The sequence below is a fragment of the Primulina tabacum genome, chromosome 10 (genome assembly GCF_025594145.1).
Source record: "Primulina tabacum isolate GXHZ01 chromosome 10, ASM2559414v2, whole genome shotgun sequence".
Taxonomy (NCBI): Eukaryota; Viridiplantae; Streptophyta; class Magnoliopsida; order Lamiales; family Gesneriaceae; genus Primulina; species Primulina tabacum.
In genome coordinates, this window is record NC_134559.1 from 39,155,928 (window position 1) to 39,175,322 (window position 19,395).

General features: G+C 44.3%; 19 non-coding genes and 4 pseudogenes across 19 annotated transcripts; all 23 read left to right on the forward strand.

Moving 5' to 3' along the window:
• The first annotated feature begins 367 nt into the window (after positions 1-367).
• Positions 368-486, forward strand: LOC142514607 (5S ribosomal RNA). The gene has a single exon (XR_012810495.1). It is a non-coding gene; the product is annotated as a 5S ribosomal RNA (ribosomal RNA).
• A 684-nt stretch (positions 487-1,170) lies between these two features.
• LOC142517016 (5S ribosomal RNA) lies at positions 1,171-1,289 on the forward strand. Its single transcript, XR_012812779.1, has one exon. It is a non-coding gene; the product is annotated as a 5S ribosomal RNA (ribosomal RNA).
• Positions 1,290-1,974: 685 nt separating this feature from the next.
• Positions 1,975-2,093, forward strand: LOC142514010 (5S ribosomal RNA). Its single transcript, XR_012809926.1, has one exon. It is a non-coding gene; the product is annotated as a 5S ribosomal RNA (ribosomal RNA).
• A 682-nt stretch (positions 2,094-2,775) lies between these two features.
• Positions 2,776-2,894, forward strand: LOC142513503 (5S ribosomal RNA). The gene has a single exon (XR_012809446.1). It is a non-coding gene; the product is annotated as a 5S ribosomal RNA (ribosomal RNA).
• A 685-nt stretch (positions 2,895-3,579) lies between these two features.
• LOC142516138 (5S ribosomal RNA) lies at positions 3,580-3,698 on the forward strand. Its single transcript, XR_012811949.1, has one exon. It is a non-coding gene; the product is annotated as a 5S ribosomal RNA (ribosomal RNA).
• Positions 3,699-4,958: 1,260 nt separating this feature from the next.
• Positions 4,959-5,077, forward strand: LOC142506706 (5S ribosomal RNA). Its single transcript, XR_012804988.1, has one exon. It is a non-coding gene; the product is annotated as a 5S ribosomal RNA (ribosomal RNA).
• Positions 5,078-5,761: 684 nt separating this feature from the next.
• LOC142514918 (5S ribosomal RNA) lies at positions 5,762-5,880 on the forward strand. Its single transcript, XR_012810790.1, has one exon. It is a non-coding gene; the product is annotated as a 5S ribosomal RNA (ribosomal RNA).
• A 1,066-nt stretch (positions 5,881-6,946) lies between these two features.
• Positions 6,947-7,066, forward strand: LOC142509221 (5S ribosomal RNA). The gene has a single exon (XR_012807406.1). It is a non-coding gene; the product is annotated as a 5S ribosomal RNA (ribosomal RNA).
• A 684-nt stretch (positions 7,067-7,750) lies between these two features.
• Positions 7,751-7,869, forward strand: LOC142508593 (5S ribosomal RNA). The gene has a single exon (XR_012806800.1). It is a non-coding gene; the product is annotated as a 5S ribosomal RNA (ribosomal RNA).
• Positions 7,870-8,553: 684 nt separating this feature from the next.
• Positions 8,554-8,672, forward strand: LOC142515707 (5S ribosomal RNA). The gene has a single exon (XR_012811538.1). It is a non-coding gene; the product is annotated as a 5S ribosomal RNA (ribosomal RNA).
• Positions 8,673-9,357: 685 nt separating this feature from the next.
• Positions 9,358-9,475, forward strand: LOC142512739 (5S ribosomal RNA; annotated as a pseudogene).
• Positions 9,476-10,160: 685 nt separating this feature from the next.
• On the forward strand, positions 10,161-10,279 carry LOC142514279 (5S ribosomal RNA). Its single transcript, XR_012810180.1, has one exon. It is a non-coding gene; the product is annotated as a 5S ribosomal RNA (ribosomal RNA).
• A 684-nt stretch (positions 10,280-10,963) lies between these two features.
• LOC142511126 (5S ribosomal RNA) lies at positions 10,964-11,082 on the forward strand (annotated as a pseudogene).
• Positions 11,083-11,765: 683 nt separating this feature from the next.
• On the forward strand, positions 11,766-11,889 carry LOC142508276 (5S ribosomal RNA). Its single transcript, XR_012806498.1, has one exon. It is a non-coding gene; the product is annotated as a 5S ribosomal RNA (ribosomal RNA).
• A 684-nt stretch (positions 11,890-12,573) lies between these two features.
• Positions 12,574-12,692, forward strand: LOC142509007 (5S ribosomal RNA). Its single transcript, XR_012807200.1, has one exon. It is a non-coding gene; the product is annotated as a 5S ribosomal RNA (ribosomal RNA).
• A 684-nt stretch (positions 12,693-13,376) lies between these two features.
• On the forward strand, positions 13,377-13,495 carry LOC142513118 (5S ribosomal RNA). The gene has a single exon (XR_012809080.1). It is a non-coding gene; the product is annotated as a 5S ribosomal RNA (ribosomal RNA).
• Positions 13,496-14,178: 683 nt separating this feature from the next.
• LOC142512942 (5S ribosomal RNA) lies at positions 14,179-14,297 on the forward strand. Its single transcript, XR_012808916.1, has one exon. It is a non-coding gene; the product is annotated as a 5S ribosomal RNA (ribosomal RNA).
• Positions 14,298-14,981: 684 nt separating this feature from the next.
• LOC142510735 (5S ribosomal RNA) lies at positions 14,982-15,100 on the forward strand. The gene has a single exon (XR_012808675.1). It is a non-coding gene; the product is annotated as a 5S ribosomal RNA (ribosomal RNA).
• Positions 15,101-15,783: 683 nt separating this feature from the next.
• LOC142511578 (5S ribosomal RNA) lies at positions 15,784-15,907 on the forward strand (annotated as a pseudogene).
• Positions 15,908-16,591: 684 nt separating this feature from the next.
• Positions 16,592-16,710, forward strand: LOC142513686 (5S ribosomal RNA). Its single transcript, XR_012809618.1, has one exon. It is a non-coding gene; the product is annotated as a 5S ribosomal RNA (ribosomal RNA).
• Positions 16,711-17,394: 684 nt separating this feature from the next.
• Positions 17,395-17,513, forward strand: LOC142513687 (5S ribosomal RNA). The gene has a single exon (XR_012809619.1). It is a non-coding gene; the product is annotated as a 5S ribosomal RNA (ribosomal RNA).
• Positions 17,514-18,197: 684 nt separating this feature from the next.
• Positions 18,198-18,318, forward strand: LOC142506743 (5S ribosomal RNA). Its single transcript, XR_012805024.1, has one exon. It is a non-coding gene; the product is annotated as a 5S ribosomal RNA (ribosomal RNA).
• Positions 18,319-18,996: 678 nt separating this feature from the next.
• Positions 18,997-19,112, forward strand: LOC142510849 (5S ribosomal RNA; annotated as a pseudogene).
• The last annotated feature ends 283 nt before the right edge of the window (positions 19,113-19,395 follow it).

Below are 19,395 nucleotides of genomic sequence, written 5' to 3' on the forward strand. Positions count from 1 at the left end.
CGTATCCCAGGCATAATAATAGCTTTACATTCGTTATTTCCTTCTTCTTATTTTTTTTTCTATTTTCTGGGAACTTTTATCGATTTTTGTTGTCGTGAGCCGGTTCTGTGCGGAAGGGTATGACGCAGATTACTCCGGAGAAGGTTAACTCATTAAAAACAATTATTTCAACTGTTTTATCCATAATTTACGTAAACGATCGCGACACGAGGTCTTCCCAGGGAGGTCACCCATCCTACCTCTGCCATCGCGCCAGAACGCTTAACTTCATGGTTATGATTGGGCGAGAGCAGTGCCGCGTGTTGTCCATCGCCGCCCGCTCCACACGTACTCGAGGGATATAAGAATAAACATCCCACTCAATGTCGGGTGCGATCATACCAGCACTAATGCATCGGATCCCATCAGAACTCCGAAGTTTAGCGTGCTTGGGCGAGAGCAGTACCAGGGTGGGTGACCCCGTGGGAAGTCCTCGTGTTGCACCCTTTTTCGTGTTTTTCTATTTTTGATTACTTGTTGACAGACGATTTTCGGCTCAAATGATCTGAATCTCGATCGGTACCAGATAAGACATGTGAAATAAAAGTAGCTCGGGCACTGCCGGATTTGGACAAAATTGTAGGCTAATTTGATTGTAAACGGGCAAACGGACGAGACTTATTTCTACGCAATGAGCTGACGAGATTTTAGCCGAATTCCTTCTCTAAGACCCTCTAATTTGCGATTTACCGCTTCTGTTAAGCTTTCGTTTCCTCGAGAAATCTGCTTAGGAAGTTCGAAATTCGATTCTGGTTCCATTTTATCGTATCCCAGGCATAATAATAGCTTTACATTCGTTATTTCCTTCTTCTTATTTTTTTTTCTATTTTCTAGGAACATTTATCGATTTTTGTTGTCGTGAGCCGGTTCTGTGCGGAAGGGTATGACGCAGATTACTCCGGAGACGGTTAACTCATTAAAAACAATTATTTCGACTGTTTTATCCATAATTTACGTAAACGGTCGCGACACGAGGTCTTCCCAGGGAGGTCACCCATCCTACCTCTGCCATCGCGCCAGAACGCTTAACTTCTTGGTTATGATTGGGCGAGAGCAGTGCCGCGTGTTGTCCATCGCCGCCCGCTCCACACGTACTCGAGGGATATAAGAATAAACATCCCACTCAATGTCGGGTGCGATCATACCAGCACTAATGCCATGGATCCCATCAGAACTCCGAAGTTAAGCGTGCTTGGACGAGAGCAGTACTAGAATGGGTGACCCCCTAGGAAGTCCTCGTGTTGCACCCTTTTTTCGTGTTTTTCTATTTTTGATTACTTGTTGACAGACGATTTTCGGCTCAAATCATCTGAATCTCGATCGGGACCAGATAAGACATGTGAAATGAAAGTAGCTCGGGCACTGCCAGATTTGGACAAAATTGTAGGCTAATTTGATTGTAAACGGGCAAACGGACGAGACTCATTACTACGCAATGAGCTGACGAGATTTTAGCCGAATTCCTTCTCTAAGACCCTCTAATTTGCGATTTAACGCTTCTGTTAAGCTTTCGTTTCCTCGAGAAATCCGCTTAGGAAGTTCGAAATTCGATTCCGGTTCCATTTTATCGTATCCCAGGCATAATAATAGATTTACATTCGTTATTTCCTTCTTCTTATTTTTTTTTCTATTTTCTAGGAACATTTATCGATTTTTGTTGTCGTGAGCCGGTTCTGTGCGGAAGGGTATGACGCAGATTACTCCGGAGACGGTTAACTCATTAAAAACAATTATTTCGACTGTTTTATCCATAATTTACGTAAACGGTCGCGACACGAGGTCTTCCCAGGGAGGTCACCCATCCTACCTCTGCCATCGCGCCAGAACGCTTAACTTCATGGTTATGATTGGGCGAGAGCAGTGCCGCGTGTTGTCCATCGCCGCCCGCTCCACACGTACTCGAGGGATATAAGAATAAACATCCCACTCAATGTCGGGTGCGATCATACCAGCACTAATGCCACGGATCCCATCAGAACTCCGAAGTTAAGCGTGCTTGGGCGAGAGCAGTACTAGGATGGGTGACCCCCTAGGAAGTCCTCGTGTTGCACCCCTTTTCGTGTTTTTCTATTTTTGATTACTTGTTGACAGACGATTTTCGGCTCAAATCATCTGAATCTCGATCGGGACCAGATAAGACATGTGAAATGAAAGTAGCTCGGGCACTGCCGGATTTGGACAAAATTGTAGGCTAATTTGATTGTAAACGGGCAAACGGACGAGACTCATTACTACGCAATGAGCTGACGAGATTTTAGCCGAATTCCTTCTCTAAGACCCTCTAATTTGCGATTTACCGCTTCTGTTAAGCTTTCGTTTCCTCGAGAAATCCACTTAGGAAGTTCGAAATTCGATTCCGGTTCCTTTTATCGTATCTCAGGCATAATAATAGCTTTACATTCGTTATTTCCTTCTTCTTATTTTTTTTTCTATTTTAGGGAACATTTATCGATTTTTGTTGTCGTGAGCCGGTTCTGTGCGGAAGGGTATGACGCAGATTACTCCGGAGACGGTTAACTCATTAAAAACAATTATTTCGACTGTTTTATCCATAATTTACGTAAACGGTCGCGACACGAGGTCTTCCCAGGGAGGTCACCCATCCAAGCTCTGCCATCGCGCCAGAACGCTTAACTTCATGGTTATGATTGGGCGAGAGCAGTGCCGCGTGTTGTCCATCGCCGCCCGCTCCACACGTACTCGAGGGATATAAGAATAAACATCCCACTCAATGTCGGGTGCGATCTTACGAGCACTAATGCACCGGATCCCATCAGAACTCCGAAGTTAAGCGTGCTTGGGCGAGAGCAGTACTAGGATGGGTGACCTCCTGGGAAGTCCTCGTGTTGCACCCTTTTTCGTGTTTTTCTATTTTTGATTACTTGTTGACAGACGATTTTCGGCTCAAATCATCTGAATCTCGATCGGGACCAGATAAGACATGTGAAATGAAAGTAGCTCGGGCACTGCCGGATTTGGACAAAATTGTAGGCTAATTTGATTGTAAACGGGCAAACGGACGAGACTCATTACTACGCAATGAGCTGACGAGATTTTAGCCGAATTCCTTCTCTAAGACCCTCTAATTTGCGATTTACCGCTTCTGTTAAGCTTTCGTTTCCTCGAGAAATCCGCTTAGGAAGTTCGAAATTCGATTCCGGTTCCATTTTATCGTATCCCAGGCATAATAATAGCTTTACATTCGTTATTTCCTTCTTCTTATTTTTTTTTCTATTTTCTGGGAACATTTATCGATTTTTGTTGTCGTGAGCCGGTTCTGTGCGGAAGGGTATGACGCAGATTACTCCGGAGACGGTTAACTAATTTAAAACAATTATTTCGACTGTTTTATCCATAATTTACGTAAACGATCGCGACACGAGGTCTTCCCAGGGAGGTCACCCATCCTACCTCTGCCATCGCGCCAGAACGCTTAACTTCATGGTTATGATTGGGCGAGAAGCAGTGCCGCGTGTTGTCCATCGCCGCCCGCTCCACACGTACTCGAGGGATATAAGAATAAACATCCCACTCAATGTCGGGTGCGATCATACCAGCACTAATGCACCGGATCCCATCAGAACTCCGAAGTTAAGCGTGCTTGGGCGAGAGCAGTACTAGGATGGGTGACCCCCTGGGAAGTCCTCGTGTTGCACCCTTTTTCGTGTTTTTCTATTTTTGATTACTTGTTGACAGACGATTTTCGGCTCAAATCATCTGAATCTCGATCGGGACCAGATAAGACATGTGAAATGAAAGTAGCTCGGGCACTGCCGGATTTGGACAAAATTGTAGGCTAATTTGATTGTAAACTGGCAAACGGACGAGACTCATTACTACGCAATGAGCTGACGAGATTTTAGCCGAATTCCTTCTCTAAGACCCTCTAATTTGCGATTTAACGCTTCTGTTAAGCTTCACCCTGGGAAGTCCTCTTGTTGCACCCTTTTTCGTGTTTTTCTATTTTTGATTACTTGTTGACAGACGATTTTCGGCTCAAATCATCTGAATCTCGATCGGGACCAGATAAGACATGTGAAATGAAAGTAGCTCGGCCACTGCCGGATTTGGACAAAATTGTAGGCTAATTTGATTGTAAACGGGCAAACAGACGAGACTCATTACTACGCAATGAGCTGACGAGATTTTAGCCGAATTCCTTCTCTAAGACCCTCTAATTTGCGATTTAACGCTTCTGTTAAGCTTCACCCTGGGAAGTCCTCGTGTTGCACCCTTTTTCGTGTTTTTCTATTTTTGATTACTTGTTGACAGACGATTTTCGGCTCAAATCATCTGAATCTCGATCGGGACCAGATAAGACATGTGAAATGAAAGTAGCTCGGCCACTGCCGGATTTGGACAAAATTGTATGCTAATTTGATTGTAAACGGGCAAACGGACGAGACTCATTACTACGCAATGAGCTGACGAGATTTTAGCCGAATTCCTTCTCTAAGACCCTCTAATTTGCGATTTACCGCTTCTGTTAAGCTTTCGTTTCCTCGAGAAATCCGCTTAGGAAGTTCGAAATTCGATTCCGGTTCCATTTTATCGTATCCGAGGCATAATAATAGCTTTACATTCGTTATTTCCTTCTTCTTATTTTTTTTTCTATTTTCTGGGAACATTTATCGATTTTTGTTGTCGTGAGCCGGTTCTGTGCGGAAGGGTATGACGCAGATTACTCCGTAGACGGTTAACTCATTAAAAACAATTATTTCGACTGTTTTATCCATAATTTACGTAAACGGTCGCGACACGAGGTCTTCCCAGGGAGGTCACCCATCCTAGCTCTGCCATCGCGCCAGAACGCTTAACTTCATGGTTATGATTGGGCGAGAGCAGTGCCGCGTGTTGTCCATCGCCGCTTGCTCCACACGTACTCGAGGGATATAAGAATAAACATCCCACTCAATGTCGGGTGCGATCATACCAGCACTAATGCCATGGATCCCATCAGAACTCCGAAGTTAAGCGTGCTTGGACGAGAGCAGTACTAGGATCGGTGACCTCCTGGGAAGTCCTCGTGTTGCACCCTTTTTCTTGTTTTTCTATTTTTGATTACTTGTTGACAGACGATTTTCGGCTCAAATCATCTGAATCTCGATCGAGACCAGATAAGACATGTGAAATGAAAGTAGCTCGGGCACTGCCGGATTTGGACAAAATTGTAGGCTAATTTGATTGTAAACGGGCAAACGGACGAGACACATTACTACGCAATGAGCTGACGAGATTTTAGCCGAAATCCTTCTCTAAGACCCTCTAATTTGCGATTTACCTCTTCTCTTAAGCTTTCGTTTCCTCGAGAAATCCTCTTAGGAAGTTCGAAATTCGATTCCGGTTCCATTTTATCGTATACCAAGCATAATAATAGCTTTACATTCGTTATTTCCTTCTTCTTATTTTTTTTTCTATTTTCTGGGAACATTTATCGATTTTTGTTGTCGTGAGCCGGTTCTGTGCGGATGGGTATGACGCAGATTACTCCGGAGACGGTTAACTCATTAAAAACAATTATTTCGACTGTTTTAACCATAATTTACGTAACCGGTCGCGGCATGAGGTCTCTCCAGGGAGGTCACCCATCCTAGCTCTGCCATCGCGCCAGAACGCTTAACTTCATGGTTATGATTGGGCGAGAGCAGTGCCGCGTGTTGTCCATCGCCGCCCGCTCCACACGTACTCGAGGGATATTAGAATAAACATCCCACTCAATGTCGGGTGCGATCATACCAGCACTAATGCACCGGATCCCAACAGAACTCCGAAGTTAAGCGTGCTTGGGCAAGAGCAGTACTAGGATGGGTGACCCCCTGGAAAGTCCTCGTGTTGCACCCTTTATCGTGTTTTTCTATTTTTGATTACTTGTTGACAAACGATTTTCGGCTCAAATCATCTGAATCTCGATCGGGACCAGATAAGACATGTGAAATGAAAGTAGCTCGGGCACTGCCGGATTTGGACAAAATTGTAGGCTAATTTGATTGTAAACGGGTAAACGGACGAGACTCATTACTACGCAATGAGCTGTCGAGATTTTAGACGAATTCCTTCTCTAAACCCTCTAATTTGCGATTTACCGCTTCTGTTAAGCTTTCGCTTCCTCGAAAAATCCGCTTAGGAAGTTCGAAATTCGATTCCAGTTCCATTTTATCGTATCCCAGGCATAATAATAGCTTTACATCGTTATTTACCCCTAGGTTGTCCTCGTGTTTCACCCCTTTTCGTGTTTTTCTATTTTTGATTACTTGTTGACAGACGATTTTCGGCTCAAATCATCTGAATCTCGATCGGGACCAGATAAGACATGTGAAATGAAAGTAGCTCGGGCACTGCCGGATTTGGACAAAATTGTGGGCTAATTTGATTGTAAACGGGCAACGGACGAGATTCATTACTACGCAATGAGCTGACGAGATTTTAGCCGAATTTCTTCTCTAAGACCCTCTAATTTGCGATTTACCGCTTCTATTAAGCTTTCGTTTCCTCGAGAAATCCGCTTAGGAAGTTCGAAATTCGATTCCGGTTCCATTTTATCGTATCCCAGGCATAATAATAGCTTTACATTCGTTATTTCCTTCTTCTTATTTTTTTTTCTATTTTCTGGGAACGTTTATCGATTTTTGTTGTCGTGAGCCGGTTCTGTGCGGAAGGGTATGACGCAGATTACTCCGGAGAAGGTTAACTCATTAAAAACAATTATTTCAACTGTTTTATCCATAATTCACGTAAACGATCACGACACGAGGTCTTCCCAGGGAGGTCACCCATCCTACCTCTGCCATCGCGCCAGAACGCTTAACTTCATGGTTATGATTGGGCGAGAGCAGTGCCGCGTGTTGTCCATCGCCGCCCGCTCCACACGTACCCGAGGGATATAAGAATAAACATCCCACTCAATGTCGGGTGCGATCATACCAGCACTAATGCATCGGATCCCATCAGAACTCCGAAGTTTAGCGTGCTTGGGCGAGAGCAGTACCTAGGGTGGGTGACCCCGTGGGAAGTCCTCGTGTTGAACCCTTTTTCGTGTTTTTCTATTTTTGATTACTTGTTGACAGACGATTTTCGGCTCAAATCATCTGAATCTCGATCGGTACCAGATAAGACATGTGAAATAAAAGTAGCTCGGGCACTGCCGGATTTGGACAAAATTGTAGGCTAATTTGATTGTAAACGGGCAAACGGACGAGACTTATTTCTACGCAATGAGCTGACGAGATTTTAGCCGAATTCCTTCTCTAAGACCCTCTAATTTGCGATTTACCGCTTCTGTTAAGCTTTCGTTTCCTCGAGAAATCTGCTTAGGAAGTTCGAAATTCGATTCCGGTTCCATTTTATCGTATCCCAGGCATAATAATAGCTTTACATTCGTTATTTCCTTCTTCTTATTTTTTTTTCTATTTTCTAGGAACATTTATCGATTTTTGTTGTCGTGAGCCGGTTCTGTGCGGAAGGGTATGACGCAGATTACTCCGGAGACGGTTAACTCATTAAAAACAATTATTTCGACTGTTTTATCCATAATTTACGTAAACGGTCGCGACACGAGGTCTTCCCAGGGAGGTCACCCATCCTACCTCTGCCATCGCGCCAGAACGCTTAACTTCTTGGTTATGATTGGGCGAGAGCAGTGCCGCGTGTTGTCCATCGCCGCCCGCTCCACACGTACTCGAGGGATATAAGAATAAACATCCCACTCAATGTCGGGTGCGATCATACCAGCACTAATGCCATGGATCCCATCAGAACTCCGAAGTTAAGCGTGCTTGGACGAGAGCAGTACTAGAATGGGTGACCCCCTAGGAAGTCCTCTTGTTGCACCCTTTTCGTGTTTTTCTATTTTTGATTACTTGTTGACAGACGATTTTCGGCTCAAATCATCTGAATCTCGATCGGGACCAGATAAGACATGTGAAATGAAAGTAGCTCGGGCACTGCCAGGATTTGGACAAAATTGTAGGCTAATTTGATTGTAAACGGGCAAACGGACGAGACTCATTACTACGCAATGAGCTGACGAGATTTTAGCCGAATTCCTTCTCTAAGACCCTCTAATTTGCGATTTAACGCTTCTGTTAAGCTTTCGTTTCCTCGAGAAATCCGCTTAGGAAGTTCGAAATTCGATTCCGGTTCCATTTTATCGTATCCCAGGCATAATAATAGATTTACATTCGTTATTTCCTTCTTCTTATTTTTTTTTCTATTTTCTAGGAACATTTATCGATTTTTGTTGTCGTGAGCCGGTTCTGTGCGGAAGGGTATGACGCAGATTACTCCGGAGACGGTTAACTCATTAAAAACAATTATTTCGACTGTTTTATCCATAATTTACGTAAACGGTCGCGACACGAGGTCTTCCCAGGGAGGTCACCCATCCTACCTCTGCCATCGCGCCAGAACGCTTAACTTCATGGTTATGATTGGGCGAGAGCAGTGCCGCGTGTTGTCCATCGCCGCCCGCTCCACACGTACTCGAGGGATATAAGAATAAACATCCCACTCAATGTCGGGTGCGATCATACCAGCACTAATGCCATGGATCCCATCAGAACTCCGAAGTTAAGCGTGCTTGGGCGAGAGCAGTACTAGAATGGGTGACCCCCTAGGAAGTCCTCGTGTTGCACCCCTTTTCGTGTTTTTCTATTTTTGATTACTTGTTGACAGACGATTTTCGGCTCAAATCATCTGAATCTCGATCGGGACCAGATAAGACATGTGAAATGAAAGTAGCTCGGGCACTGCCGGATTTGGACAAAATTGTAGGCTAATTTGATTGTAAACGGGCAAACGGACGAGACTCATTACTACGCAATGAGCTGACGAGATTTTAGCCGAATTCCTTCTCTAAAACCCTCGAATTTGCGATTTACCGCTTCTGTTAAGCTTTCGTTTCCTCGAGAAATCCGCTTAGGAAGTTCGAAATTCGATTCCGGTTCCATTTTTATCGTATCTCAGGCATAATAATAGCTTTACATTCTTTATTTCCTTCTTCTTATTTTTTTTTCTATTTTATGGGAACATTTATCGATTTTTGTTGTCGTTAGCCGGTTCTGTGCGGAAGGGTATGACGCAGATTACTCCGGAGACGGTTAACTCATTAAAAACAATTATTTCGACTGTTTTATCAATAATTTACGTAAACGGTCGCGACACGAGGTCTTCCCAGGGAGGTCACCCATCCTACCTCTGCCATCGCGCCAGAACGCTTAACTTCATGGTTATGATTGGGCGAGAGCAGTGCCGCGTGTTGTCCATCGCCGCTCGCTCTACACGTACTCGAGGGATATAAGAATAAACATCCCACTCAATGTCGGGTACGATCATACCAGCACTAATGTCAGGATCCCATCAGAACTCCGAAATTAAACATGCTTGGGCTAGAGCAGTACTAGGATGTGTGACTCCCTGGGAAGTCCTCGTGTTCCACCCCTTTTCGTGTTTTTGTATTTTTGATTACTTGTTGACAGACGATTTTCGGCTCAAATCATCTGAATTTCAATCGGGACCAGATAAGACATGTGAAATGAAAGTAGCTCGGGCACTGCCGGATTTGGACAAAATTGTAGGCTAATTTGATTGTGAACGGGCAAACGGACGAGACTCATTACCACGCAATGAGCTGACGAGATTTTAGCCGAATTCCTTCTCTAAGACCCTCTAATTTGCGATTTAACGCTTCTGTTAAGCTTTCGTTTCCTCGAGAAATCCGCTTAGGAAGTTCGAAATTCGATTCCGGTTCCATTTTATCGTATCCCAGGCATAATAATAGCATTACATTCGTTATTTCCTTCTTCTTATGTTTTTTTTCTATTTTCTGGGAACATTTATCGATTTTTGTTGTCCTGAGCCGGTTCTGTGCGGAAGGGTATGACGCAGATTACTCCGGAGACGGTTAACTCATTAAAAACAATTATTTCGACTGTTTTATCCATTATTTCCGTAAACGGTCGCGACACGAGGTCTTCCCAGGGAGGTCACCCATCCTAGCTCTGCCATCGTGCCAGAACGCTTAACTTCATGGTTATGATTGGGCGAGAGCAGTGCCGCGTGTTGTCCATCGCCGCCCGCTCCACACGTACTCGAGGGATATAAGAATAAACATCCCACTCAATGTCGGGTGCGATCATACCAGCACTAATGCACCGGATCCCATCAGAACTCCGAAGTTAAGCATTCTTGGGCGAGAGCAGTACTAGGATGGGTGACCCCCTGTGAAGTCCTCGTGTTGCACCCCTTTTCGTGTTTTTCTATTTTTGATTACTTGTTGACAGACGATTTTCGGCTCAAATCATCTGAATCTCGATCGGGACCAGATAAGACATGTGAAATGAAAGTAGCTCGGGCACTGCCGGATTTGGACAAAATTGTAGGCTAATTTGATTGTAAACGGGCAAACGGACGAGACTCATTACTACGCAATGAGCTGACGAGATTTTAGCCGAATTCCTTCTCTAAAACCCTCGAATTTGCGATTTACCGCTTCTGTTAAGCTTTCGTTTCCTCGAGAAATCCGCTTAGGAAGTTCGAAATTCGATTCCGGTTCCATTTTATCGTATCTCAGGCATAATAATAGCTTTACATTCTTTATTTCCTTCTTCTTATTTTTTTTTCTATTTTATGGGAACATTTATCGATTTTTGTTGTCGTTAGCCGGTTCTGTGCGGAAGGGTATGACGCAGATTACTCCGGAGACGGTTAACTCATTAAAAACAATTATTTCGACTGTTTTATCAATAATTTACGTAAACGGTCGCGACACGAGGTCTTCCCAGGGAGGTCACCCATCCTACCTCTGCCATCGTGCCAGAACGCTTAACTTCATGGTTATGATTGGGCGAGAGCAGTGCCGCGTGTTGTCCATCGCCGCTCGCTCTACACGTACTCGAGGGATATAAGAATAAACATCCCACTCAATGTCGGGTACGATCATACCAGCACTAATGTAAGGATCCCATCAGAACTCCGAAGTTAAGGCGTGCTTGGGCTAGAGCAGTACTAGGATGGGTGACCCCCTGGGAAGTCCTCGTGTTGCACCCCTTTTCGTGTTTTTCTATTTTTGATTACTTGTTGACAGACGATTTTCGGCTCAAATCATCTGAATTTCGATCGGGACCAGATAAGACATGTGAAATGAAAGTAGCTCGGCACTGCCGGATTTGGACAAAATTGTAGGCTAATTTGATTGTGAACGGGCAAACGGACGAGACTCATTACCACGCAATGAGCTGACGAGATTTTAGCCGAATTCCTTCTCTAAGACCCTTTAATTTGCGATTTAACGCTTCTGTTAAGCTTTCGTTTCCTCGAGAAATCCGCTTAGGAAGTTCGAAATTCGATTCTGGTTCCATTTTATCGTATCCCAGGCATAATAATAGCTTTACATTCGTTATTTTCTTCTTCTTATTTTTTTTTCTATTTTCTGGGAACATTTATCGATTTTTGTTGTCGTTAGACGGTTCTGTGCGGAAGGGTATGACGCAGATTACTCCGGAGACGGTTAACTCATTAAAAACAATTATTTCGACTGTTTTATTCATAATTTACGTAACCGGTCGCGACACGAGGTTTTCCCAGGGAGGTCACCCATCCTAGCTCTGCCATCGCGCCAGAACGCTTAACTTCATGGTTATGATTGAGCGAGAGCAGTGCCGCGTGTTGTCCATCGCCGCCCGCTCTACACGTACTCGAGGGATATAAGAATAAACATCCCACTCAATGTCGGGTGCGATCATACCAGCACTATTGCACCGGATCCCATCAGAACTTCGAAGTTAAGCGTGCTTGGGCGAGAGCAGTACTAGGATGGGTGACCCGGTCCCCTGGGAAGTCCTCGTGTTGTACCCTTTTTCGTGTTTTTCTATTTTTGATTACTTGTTGACAGACGATTTTCGGCTCAAATCATCTGAATCTCGATCGGGACCAGATAAGACATGTGAAATGAAAGTAGCTCGGGCACTGCCGGATTTGGACAAAATTGTAGGCTAATTTGATTGTAAACGGGCAAACGGACGAGACTCATTGCTACGCAATGAGCTGACGAGATTTTAGCCGAATTCCTTCTCTAAGACCCTCTAATTTGCGATTTACCGCTTCTGTTAAGCTTTCGTTTCCTCGAGAAATCCGCTTAGGAAGTTCGAAATTCGATTCCGGTTCCATTTTATCGTATCCCAGGCATAATAATAGCTTTACATTCGTTATTTCCTTCTTCTTATTTTTTTTTCTATTTTCTGGGAACATTTATCGATTTTTGTTGTCGTGAGCCGGTTCTGTGCGGAAGGGTATGACGCAGATTACTCCGGAGACGGTTAACTCATTAAAAACAATTATTTCGACTGTTTTATCCATAATTTACGTAAACGGTCGCGACACGAGGTCTTCCCAGGGAGGTCACCCATCCTACCTCTGCCATCGCGCCAGAACGCTTAACTTCATGGTTATGATTGGGCGAGAGCAGTGCCGCGTGTTGTCCATCGCCGCCCGCTCCACACGTACTCGAGGGATATAAAAATAAACATCCCACTCAATGTCGGGTGCGATCATACCAGCACTAATGCACCGGATCCCATCAGAACTCCGAAGTTAAGCGTGCTTGGGCGAGAGCAGTATTAGGATGGGTGACCCCCTGGGAAGTCCTCGTGTTGCACCCTTTTTCGTGTTTTTCTATTTTTGATTACTTGTTAACAGACGATTTTCGGCTCAAATCATCTGAATCTCGATCGGGACCAGATAAGACATGTGAAATGAAAGTAGCTCGGGCACTGCCGGATTGGACAAAATTGTAGGCTAATTTGATTGATAAAAGGTCAAACAGGACGAGACTCATTTCTACGCAATGAGCTGACGAGATTTTAGCCGAATTCCTTCTCTAAGACCCTCTAATTTGCGATTTAACGCTTCTGTTAAGCTTTCGTTTCATCAAGAAATCCGCTTAGGAAGTTCGAAATTCGATTCCGGTTCCATTTTATTGTATCCCAGGCATAATAATAGCTTTACATTCGTTATTTCCTTCTTCTTATTTTTTTTCTATTTTCTGGGAACATTTATCGATTTTTGTTGTCGTGAGCCGGTTCTGTGCAGAAGGGTATGACGCAGATTACTCCGGAGACGGTTAACTCATTAAAAACAATTATTTCGACTGTTTTATCCATAATTTACGTAACCGATCCCGACACGAGGTCTTCCCAGGGAGGTCACCCATCCTAGCTCTGCCATCGCGCCAGAACGCTTAACTTCATGGTTATGATTGGACGAGAGCAGTGCCGCGTGTTGTCCATCGCCGCCCGCTCCACACGTACTCGAGGGATATAAGACTAAACATCCCACTCAATGTCGGGTGCGATCATACCAGCACTAATGCACCGGATCCCATCAGAACTCCGAAGTTAAGCGTGCTTGGGCGAGAGCAGTACTAGGATGGGTGACACCCTGGGAAGTCCTCGTGTTGCACCCCTTTTCGTGTTTTTCTATTTTTGATTACTTGTTGACAGACGATTTTCGGCTCAAATCATCTGAATCTCGATTGGGACCAGATAAGACATGTGAAATGAAAGTAGCTCGGGCACTGCCGGATTTGGACAAAATTATAGGCTAATTTGATTGTAAATGGGCAAACGGACGAGACTTATTACTACGCAATGAGCTGACGAGATTTTAGCCGAATTCCTTCTCTAAGACCCTATAATTTGCGATTTACCGCTTCTGTTAAGCTTTCGTTTCCTCGAGAAATCCGCTTAGGAAGTTCGAAATTCGATTCCGGTTCCATTTTATCGTATCCCAGGCATAATAATAGCTTTACATTCGTTATTTTCTTCTTCTTATTTTTTTTCTATTTTCTGGGAACATTTATCGATTTTTGTTGTCGTGAGCCGGTTCTGTGCGGAAGGGTATGACGCAGATTACTCCGGAGACAGGTTAACTCATTAAAAACAATTCTTTCGACTGTTTTATCCATAATATACGTAAACGGTCGCGACACGAGTACTTCCCAGGGAGGTTACCCATCCTAGCTCTGCCATCGCGCCAGAACACTTAACTTAATGGTTCTGATTGGGCGAGAGCAGTGCCGTGTGTTGTCCATCGGCGCCTTCTCCACACGTACTCTTGGGAGATAAGAATAAACATACACTCAATGTCCGGTGCGATCATACCAGCACTAATTCACCGGATCCCATCAGAACTCCGAAGTTAAGCGTGCTTGGGCGAGAGCAGTACTAGGATGGGTGACCCCCTGGGAAGTCCTCGTGTTGCACCTCTTTTCGTGTTTTTCTATTTCTGATTACTTGTTGACAGACGATTTTCGGCTCAAATCATCTGAATCTCGATAGGGACCAGATAAGACATGTGAAATGAAAGTAGCTCGGGCACTGCCGGATTTGGACAAAATTGTAGGCTAATTTGATTGTAAATGGGCAAACGGACGAGACTTATTACTACGCAATGAGCTGACGAGATTTTAGCCGAATTCCTTCCTTAAACCCTCGAATTTGCGATTTACCGCTTCTGTTAAGCTTTCGTTTCCTCGAGAAATCCGCTTAGGAAGTTCGAAATTCGATTCCGGTTCCATTTTATCGTATCTCAGGCATAATAATAGCTTTACATTCTTTATTTCCTTCTTCTTATTTTTTTTTTCTATTTTATGGGAACATTTATCGATTTTTGTTGTCGTTAGCCGGTTCTGTGCGGAAGGGTATGACGCAGATTACTCCGGAGACGGTTAACTCATTAAAAACAATTATTTCGACTGTTTTATCCATAATTTACGTAAACGGTCGCGACACGAGGTCTTCCCAGGGAGGTCACCCATCCTACCTCTGCCATCGCGCCTGAACGCTTAACTTCTTGGTTATGATTGGGCGAGAGCAGTGCCGCGTGTTGTCCATCGCCGCCTGCTCCACACGTACTCGAGGGATATAAGAATAAACATCCCACTCAATGTCGGGTGCGATCATACCAGCACTAATGCACCGGATCCCATCAGAACTCCGAAGTTAAGCGTGCTTGGGCGAGAGCAGTACTAGGATGGATGACCCCCAGGGAAGTCCTCGTGTTGCACCCCTTTTCGTGTTTTTCTATTTTTGATTACTTGTTGACAGACGATTTTCGGCTCAAATCATCTGAATCTCGATCGAGACAAGATAAGACATGTGAAATGAAAGTAGCTCGGGCACTGCCGGATTTGGACAAAATTGTAGGCTAATTTGATTGTAAACGGGCAAACGGACGAAACTCATTACTACGCAATGAGCTGACGAGATTTTAGCCGAATTCCTTCTCTAAGACCCTCTAATTTGCGATTTACCGCTTCTTTTAAGCTTTCGTTTCCTCCAGAAATCCGCTTAGGAAGTTCGAAATTCGATTCCGGTTCCATTTTATCGTATTCCAGGCATAATAATAGCTTTACATTCGTTATTTCCTTCTTCTTATTTTTTTTTCTATTTTCTGGGAACATTTATCGATTTTTGTTGTCGTGAGCCGGTTCTGTGCGGAAGGGTATGACGCAGATTACTCCGGAGACGGTTAACTCATTAAAAACAATTATTTCGACTGTTTTATCCATAATTTACGTAAACGATCGCGACACGAGGTCTTCCATGGGAGGTCACCCATCCTACCTCTGCCATCGCGCCAGAACGCTTAACTTCATGGTTATGATTGGCGAGAGCAGCGCCGCGTGTTGTCCATCGCCGCCCGCTCCACACGTACTCGAGGGATATAAGAATAAACATCCCACTCAATGTCGGGTGCGATCATACTAGCATTAATGCACCGTATCCTATCAGAACTCCGAAGTTAAGCGTGCTTGGGCGAGAGCAGTACTAGGATGGGTGACCCGGTCCCCTGGGAAGTCCTCGTGTTGTACCCTTTTTCGTGTTTTTCTATTTTTGATTACTTGTTGACAGACGATTTTCGGCTCAAATCATCTGAATCTCGATCGGGACCAGATAAGACATGTGAAATGAAAGTAGCTCGGGCACTGCCGGATTTGGACAAAATTGTAGGCTAATTTGATTGAAAACGGGCAAACGGACGAGACTCATTGCTACGCAATGAGCTGACAAGATTTTAGCCGAATTCCTTCTCTAAGACCCTCTAATTTGCGATTTACCGCTTATGTTAAGCTTTCGTTTCATCATGAAATCAGCTTAGGAAGTTCGAAATTCGATTCCGGTTCCATTTTATTGTATCCCAGGCATAATAATAGCTTTACATTCGTTATTTCCTTCTTCTTATTTTTTTTTCTATTTTCTGGGAACATTTATCGATTTTTGTTGTCTTGAGCCGGTTCTGTGCAGAAGGGTATGACGCAGATTACTTCGGAGACGGTTAACTCATTAAAAACAATTATTTCGACTGTTTTATCCATAATTTACGTAACCGGTCGCGACACGAGGTCTTCCCAGGGAGGTCACCCATCCTAGCTCTGCCATCGCGCAAGAACGCTTAACTTCATGGTTATGATTGGGCGAGAGCAGTGCCGCGTGTTGTCCATCGCCGCCCGCTTTACACGTACTCGAGGGATATAAGAATAAACATCCCACTCAATGTCGGGTGCAATCATACCAGCACTAATGCACCGGATCCCATCAGAACTCCGAAGTTAAGCATGCTTGGGCGAGAGCAGTACTAGGGAGGGTGACCCCTTGGGAAGTCCTCGTGTTGCACCCCTTTTCGTGTTTTTCTATTTTTGATTACTTGTTGACTGACGATTTTCGGCTCAAATCATCTGAATCTCGATCGAAACCAGATAAGACATGTGAAATGAAAGTAGCTCGGGCACTGCCGGATTTGGACAAAATTGTAGGCTAATTTGATTGTAAACGGGCAAACGGACGAGACTCATTACTACGCAATGAGCTGACGAGATTTTAGCCGAATTCCTTCTCTAAGACCCTCTAATTTGCGATTTACCGCTTATGTTAAGCTTTCGTTTCATCATGAAATCAGCTTAGGAAGTTCGAAATTCGATTCCGGTTCCATTTTATTGTATCCCAGGCATAATAATAGCTTTACATTCGTTATTTCCTTCTTCTTATTTTTTTTTCTATTTTCTGGGAACATTTATCGATTTTTGTTGTCTTGAGCCGGTTCTGTGCAGAAGGGTATGACGCAGATTACATCGGAGACGGTTAACTCATTAAAAACAATTATTTCGACTGTTTTATCCATAATTTCCGTAAACGGTCGCGACACGAGGTCTTCCCAGGGAGGTCACCCATCCTAGCTCTGCCATCGCGCAAGAACGCTTAACTTCATGGTTATGATTGGGCGAGAGCAGTGCCGCGTGTTGTCCATCGCCGCCCGCTTTACACGTACTCGAGGGATATAAGAATAAACATCCCACTCAATGTCGGGTGCAATCATACCAGCACTAATGCACCGGATCCCATCAGAACTCCGAAGTTAAGCATGCTTGGGCGAGAGCAGTACTAGGGAGGGTGACCCCTTGGGAAGTCCTCGTGTTGCACCCCTTTTCGTGTTTTTCTATTTTTGATTACTTGTTGACAGACGATTTTCGGCTCAAATCTTCTGAATCTCGATCGGGACAAGATAAGACATGTGAAATGAAAGTAGCTCGTGCACTGCTTGATTTGGACAAAATTGTAGGCTAATTTGATTGTAAACGGGCAAACGGACGAGACTCATTACTACGCAATGAGCTGACGAGATTTTTGCCGAATTTCTTCTCTAAGACCCTCTAATTTGCGATTTACCGCTTTTGTTAAGCTTTCGTTTCCTCGAGAAATCCGCTTAGGAAGTTCGAAATTCGATTCCGGTTCCATTTTATCGTATCCCAGGCATAATAATAGCTTTACATTCGTTATTTCCTTCTTCTTATTTTTTTTCTATTTTCTGGGAACTTTTATCGATTTTTGTTGTCATTAGCCGGTTCTGTGCGGAAGGGTATGACGCAGATTACTCCGGAGAAGGTTAACTCATTAAAAACAATTATTTCGACTGTTTTATCCATAATTTACGTAAACGGTCGCGACACGAGGTCTTCCCAGGGAGGTCACCCATCCTAGCCTCTGCCATCGCGCCAGAACGCTTAACTTCATGGTTATGATTGGGCGAGAGCAGTGCCGCGTGTTGTCCATCGCCGCCCGCTCCACACGTACTCGAGGGATATAAGAATAAACATCCCACTCAATGTCGGGTGCGATCATACCAGCACTAATGCACCGGATCTCATCAGAACTCCGAAGCTTAAGCGTGCTTGGGCGAGAGCAGTAACTAGGATGGGTGACCCCCTGGGAAGTCCTCGTGTTGCACCCTTTTCGTGTTTTTCTATTTTTGATTACTTGTTGAAGACGATTTTCGGCTCAAATCATCTGAATCTCGATCGGGACCAGATAAGACATGTGAAATGAAAGTAGCTCGGGCACTGCCGGATTTGGACAAAATTGTAGGCTAATTTGATTGTAAACGGGCAAACGGACGAGACTCATTACTACGCAATGAGCTGACAAGATTTTAGCCGAATTCCTTCTCTAAGACCCTCTAATTTGCGATTTACCGCTTCTGTTAAGCTTTCGTTTCCTCGATGAAATCCGCTTAGGAAGTTCGAAATTCGATTCCGGTTCCATTTTATCGTATCCAGGCATAATAATAGCTTTACATTCGTTATTTCCTTCTTCTTATTTTTTTTTCTATTTTCTGGGAACATTTACGATTTTGTTGTCGTGAGCCGGTTCTGTGCGGAAGGGTATGACGCAGATTACTCGGAGACGGTTAACTCATTAAAAAAATTATTTCGACTGTTTTATCCATAATTACGTAAACGGTCGCGACACGAGGTCTTCCCAGGGAGGTCACCATCCTAGCTCTGCCATCGCGCCAGAACGCTTAACTTCATGGTTATGATTGGGCGAGCGAGCAGTGCCGCGTGTTGTCCATCGCCCGCCCGCTCCACAGTACTCGAGGGATATAAGAATAAACATCCCACTCAATGTCGGGTGCGATCATACCAGCACTAATGCACCGGATCCCATCAGAACTCGAAGTTAAGCGTGATGGGCGAGAGCAGTACTAGGATGGGTGACCCCTGGGAAGTCCTCGTGTTGCACCCTTTTTCGTGTTTTTTATTTTTGATTACTTGTTGACAGACGATTTTCGGCTCAAATATTGAATCTCGAGGGACCAGATAAGACATGTGAAATGAAAGTAGAAGGGCACTGCCGGATTTGGACAAAATTGTAGGCTAATTTGATTGTAAACGGGCAAACGGACGAGACTATTACTACGCAATGAGCTGACGAGATTTTAGCCGATTTCTTCTCTAAGACCCTAATTGCGATTTACGCTTCTGTTAAGCTTTCGTTTCCTCGAGAAATCCGCTTAGGAAGTTCGAAA